Source organism: Sprattus sprattus (genome assembly GCF_963457725.1).
Source record: "Sprattus sprattus genome assembly, chromosome: 1".
NCBI classification, from domain to species: Eukaryota; Metazoa; Chordata; class Actinopteri; order Clupeiformes; family Clupeidae; genus Sprattus; species Sprattus sprattus.
The window spans coordinates 32,004,510-32,010,764 of NC_137920.1; positions in this window are offsets into that span (position 1 = coordinate 32,004,510).

The window sequence follows — 6,255 nt, forward strand, 5'->3', positions numbered from 1 at the left end:
TGGCATGCTACCAATTTGGAATTAGCAACACACTTCATGTTGCTAAAACCCAAAATCAATCCACTTTGAATGGGCCCTATCTCTCCTGAAGGTCACAGATACTCAGTCACTTCTCCGCAAAGATAGATGGGGATCCTGACCATCCCTATTTTATATTCAAATGTCCATATGTTTAATACAGTTTTTATACTGTACTTTTCTACTTAAACAACCCAGAGGGCCTTTTGATTACATCTCCTACATCAACGTATTAAGGCTGAAACCAGCTCTTTCCTTCTTTTTAAGCCACCATGAGCAGTTAGAAACTCTAGAGTGTATTGGAAAATGAAATCCTAGAAGACCTGAAATTCTGCCAAGAACCCTATGATTCTTGTATAGCTTGTAACTCCTGCCACTATATAACCCAATCCTTCTCAGAACCCTTACAAATTCTTTAAACTGTATTCGTAAGAAAGCCCCTAGTAAGAGCTTCTTAGAACCTAAGTCATCCTGTAGTGTCAGACTGGGTGTGACGTTGCCCTCTCACTTGCTCACCTGCCCTCCTCGCTGTCCAGAAGCCTGCGGTAGGTTTTGATCTCGCGCTCCAGCCTCATCTTAGTGTTGAGCAGCTGGCTGTGGCGCTCCCTCTGGCCGGCCAGGCCACCACGCACCCCATCCAGCTCCCCCTCCAGGTCCCGCACCACCTTCGACAGGTCCTTCAGCTGCTCAGAGAAGTGCTGCTGGGTGTGGCGCAGGGAGCTCTCAAGCCCCTTCTCCTGGAGGGGTACAGAATGAGAACAAAGAGGAAAGGGGAGCAAATGAGACACATGACAGGGTCGGGTTTAAGGAAAAGTAATTAGCCAGGGAGTAGTCCTGCAGGCATGTCCCCATTTTTCTCATTTAGAGGTTCCACAGGGAACTGTTCTGGGAGCCCTTCTTTTCTGTTAGTAATTCCTGTTCACATTCACCTCTGATGGTCACATAGGGCACATTCGTGTACAGTATGACCTGTTTTACCTGTGTTGAAACGACCTGTTCAAAAATGAAAGTTAATCAGATGACAACCTGGAGATCCACAAACAGCAATTTCAGGTCCCCCTCTCTGTCTGTTACTCTCTGTCTGTCTGTTCATTCATTGCACATTTATTTGAACTGTTCTGATGCAAATCAATTTCTAACAATCAGAGCACCCAAGGTAAAGCATGGCATTAAAACACTCTGTACTAAAACATTTATGATGGTATACTGCCACCCTCATATTTAAATTGTATCGAATACTAACCAGGGCATGCATGGACTCTATCTCCACTTGCAGTCCATGCCATTGCCTCCTGGCTTCAGCCAGCTCCTCTCTGGCCTCCTTCAGGTCCACTTCCCCCTGGCTCACCTGTGCCAAAGCTGCCTCTGCCTGCTTCTGAAGATACACATACAGTATGATACACATTAAACATATGCACACACACACACACACACACACACACACACACACACACACACACACACACACACACACACACACACACACACACACACACACACACACACACACACACACACACACACACACACACACACACACACACACACACACACAGGCACAGGCTTTTCTGGAAGCACAGGATATGCTTTGGTTTGAGACCAAGCGGCAATAGTGTGTTTAATTAACATTAAAACGTACAGACAGAAAACTGATATAAAAACTGACTTACATAAATGCTAAGAGGGCAAAATGATTCTTAAGCAAAATGATCTTCAAACTTGATCAATCTTTATTTAATAGTTGAGGGAAACAGCTTGGTAATTAAATGTGGTCATGTATTTTATCAGTGGTGGAAATAATTGATCTCTTCTGCTGAATTAGATTTTGATGTGCTTGGCAGTTTCTACACAGGCTGTTCAAATAAGCCCTGCTCAATCTCCAAAGACTGAACTTAATGCTACCATGGCAAGAAAGAACTCCCTTTGGAGAGGGAGAAACCCTTGATCTCAGTCCGATTGAACGATAAAGACCATCATGCTCTGGTGGTCAATCCACATTTTAAGTGAGAGGATAAAGAAGGCACAAACCTTATGGCACACAGTTTACTTTCTTTGACTTTTTCAATTAATTAAACGATACAATGGAAGGAGGATGTCTGCAGCACTGATAGCTTCACACAACGGGTAAACAACAGTGACAGAATTGCTACCATGGCTTCTAACACAAATCTTGAGAAGGGGGGGGGGGGGATACCCCAGATTCTGGTTAAATGAATAGAATGCCTTAATCAAGCTCAGGAGTTTCTGACTCATAAGAACTACATTACATCAGCTCGTCATTTGATTTGTGTCTGGTGTGCTCGAGGTAATAGAGGTATGAGGTCAAACGTCATGATTCCCATCACCAAGCTATATATATATACAGCCGCGGAAAAAATTAAGAGACCACTTCAAAATTATCAGTTTCTCTGGTTTTACTATGTATTGGTATGTGTTAAAGTAAAATGTACATTTTAGTTTTATTCTATAACCTACTGGCAACATTCCTAACAAATTTCAAATAAAAATATTGTCATTTAGATCATTTATTTGCAGAAAAATGACAATAGGTCAAAATAGCAAAAAAGATGCAGTGTCTTCAGATCTCGAATAATGCAAAGAAAACAAGCTCATATTCATTTTTAAACTACACAATACTAATGCTTTAACTTAGGAAGAGTTCAGAAATCAATATTTGGTGGAATAACCTTGATTTAAAATCACAACTTTCATGTGTCTTGGCATGCTCTCCACCAGTCTTTCACATTGCCGTTGGGTGACTTTATGCTACTCCTGGCGCAAGAATTCAAGCAGCTCGGCTTCTTTTCATGGCTTGTGACCATCCATCTTCCTCTTGATCACATTTCAGAGTTTTTTTTATGGGATTCAGGTCTCGAAATTGCGCTGGCCATGACAGGGTCCTGATCTGGTGATACTCCATCCACACCTTTACTGGCCTGGCTGTGTGGCATGGAGCATTGCCCTGCTGGAAAAAACACTTCTCAGAGTTGGGGAACATTGTCAGAGCAAAAGGAAGCAAGTTTTTCTTCCGGGACAACGTTGTTCTTTGCCTGGCTGAGGTTTGTAAAAGACCATAAGGATTGAACCAAAGCGGACTGGAGGGTCTCCTAGTTCGTCTTCTCTGATGAGTCCAATTTCACAGTAGGTGCAAGACTCTGTGGCTTGTAGGCCTCTTCAGGTCTCCGTCTAACCATCAGACGACCATGTGTTGGGCAAAGCTGAAAATTGGACTCATCAGAGAAGACGAACTAGGAGACCTTCCAGTCCGCTTTGGTTCAATCCTTATGGTCTTTTACAAACCTCAGCCAGGCAAAGTACAACGTTGTCCTGGAAGAAAAACTTGCTTCCTTTTGCTCTGACAATGTTCCCCAACTCTGAGAAGTGTTTTTTCCAGCAGGGCAATGCTCCATGCCACACAGCCAGGCCAGTAAAGGTGTGGATGGAGTATCACCAGATCAGGACCCTGTCATGGCCAGCCCAATTTCGAGACCTGAATCCCATAAAAAAAACTCTGAAATGTGATCAAGAGGAAGATGGATGGTCACAAGCCATGAAAAGAAGCCGAGCTGCTTGAATTCTTGCGCCAGGAGTAGCATAAAGTCACCCAACGGCAATGTGAAAGACTGGTGGAGAGCATGCCAAGACACATGAAAGTTGTGATTTTAAATCAAGGTTATTCCACCAAATATTGATTTCTGAACTCTTCCTAAGTTAAAGCATTAGTATTGTGTAGTTTAAAAATTAATATGAGCTTGTTTTCTTTGCATTATTCGAGATCTGAAGACACTGCATCTTTTTTGCTATTTTGACCAATTGTCATTTTTCTGCAAATAAATTATCTAAATGACAATATTTTTATTTGAAATTTGGTAGGAATGTTGCCAGTAGGTTATAGAACAAAACTAAAATGTACATTTTACTTTAACACATACCAATAAATAGTAAAACCAGAGAAACTGATAATTTTGAAGTGGTCTCTTAATTTTTTCCGCGGCTGTATATAGTTTTCAAAATGTCAGCAGTGATCCAACTCTGAAATGACCTTCCTGAGCCTGTGCCCTGAGCTTGTATACAGCTGTCTGATAGAGTCTAGTTTGCCTGTTATTGTTGTTTTTCATCGCTCTTTCTCCCCATTGTGGAATGTTGTGGAAAACAGGGCTTTGACAGGGCTGCTTGTTCACTTGTATGGTTCCATGAGTCCAAGCTTCGCTCTCTGTCCCTGCCCATCTATCTTGTCCTTCTTCATTTTCACCAATTGTAACCATGTCAACCATCATACCAGCACCCTTGTAACAAATGTAGAATCAATCCCAACTGCCATATCAACACCATAGAAACTGCCATTGCAGCAACCCAAACTATTGTAGCAACACCTCAACACCTTAGCAACCACCTCAACTACCATAGCAATATCCTAGCAACCATCATAACAATGTCACCATTACTCCTACATACTAAGGTCACTGTTACTCTAAGCAGCTTTGAGTGGGATAACACTGTTTTAATTCCCCTGAAATTAGAGATGAAGTACTTCAAACCGATAATTACTTAAAATGAAGCGTCACCCATATGGCCAATAAATGTCAATGGGGTGCTTCATCCTGCAAAATCAATTTAACATACTGGGCAACCGGGCTATTTTCTACTAAAGTGAATCGTGTCTGCTGTAAACTGATATGATTCTCAATTAATGTATCACTCTAATGACTGCAGGGCATGAAAGGTGGGAGGAGGAGAGAAGAAGGAGGGATGGAAGAGGGGAGAAGAAGGAGGGATGGAGGAAGACAGAGGAGAGAGGGATAGAGGAGGAAAGAGGAGGGAGGGATGGAGGGGGAGAGAGGAGCGAGAGATGGATGGGAGGCAAAACAACAAACAATAAAAGACTGATATGCCAGAATTTGCTGAATTTAAGGGGGATCTGAGACCACTGATGCTTTCAATATCCACATACACACATATACACACAGGCATGCATGGGAAAACACACAGATACACACAAACACAGAGCACAAAATACACACAGATACACACTCACACAAAAACAGAGGCACAGACACAGACACACGTACAGACACAGACACACACACACACACACACACACACACACACACACAGACACACACACACACACACACACACACACACACACACACACACACACACACACACACACACACACACACACTTAATAGCACTGCAGTCTGCGAATGTGGGTAAACAGGGTGTGTCACAGGGGCAGAGAGCCAGGACAGCACAGGACAGGGCAGGGCAGAACAGGACAAGAAGAGAGGAGAGAGGAGAGGAGAGACAGAGGACAGGACAAGAGGAGAGAAGAGAGGAGAGGAGAGGAGAGGAGAGGAGAGGAGAGGAGAGGATAGAGAGAGGACAGGAGAGGAGAGTATAGAGAGAGGACAGGAGAGGAGAGGAGAGAATGAGAGGAGAGAGAGAGGAGAGGAGATAAAGAGAAGAGGAGAAAATAGAGAACAGGAAAAGTGGAGGAGAGGACAGAAAAGGAGACGACAGTGGAAGGAGTACAGGAGAGAAGGGAATGAGCAGTGATGGAGGAGGACTTCTCCTCTGTGTATCTACCTGTGCGACACCTCCTCCTCTGCCATGGGCTGCTGCTGCTGCACTGCTGGCAAGGCCTCCTGGTGCCCGAGAGAAGCCTGGGACTGGAGTTGGGCTGGTGTCCGGGTCCAGGTGGCTGCCTGGGGTACCGATGCGATCGCACTGTGTCCTGATGCGGTCGAGGAGCTGAGAGAGCTCCATCCCTCTGCCATCCTCACCGGCCAGACGCTGCGCTTGCACGTCGTCAAGGAGGAGGGCCAGCTGCCTCCGATGCTGCCAGTGTTCCGTGCGAGACTCCTGCAGTCCACCAGCCACCCCGAGAGAGAGAGAGAGGGAGGGAGGGAGGGAGGGAGGGAGGGAGGGGGAGAGAGGGAGAGTGGGGGAGAGAGGGAGATAGGGAGAGGGAGGGACAGATGATGGGAGACAGAGAGAATGAGAGAAAGGAGGTAAGATTACACAGCCAGAGTTGGCACGGTTGTTTTCAAGGATTAAAAGGTAGAACAAAAGAGAGAGAGCGAGAGGGCTATAACAAATGTGTGAAGACAGATAGGGCACAATGAAGGAGACCAGGGAGAGAAAGAGGAAATTATAGAGATATGGAAAGGGAGAATGAGAGAGATGGAGAAGATGAGGGAGATCTGTGTTTTTGAGAGAGAGAGCGAGAGAAAG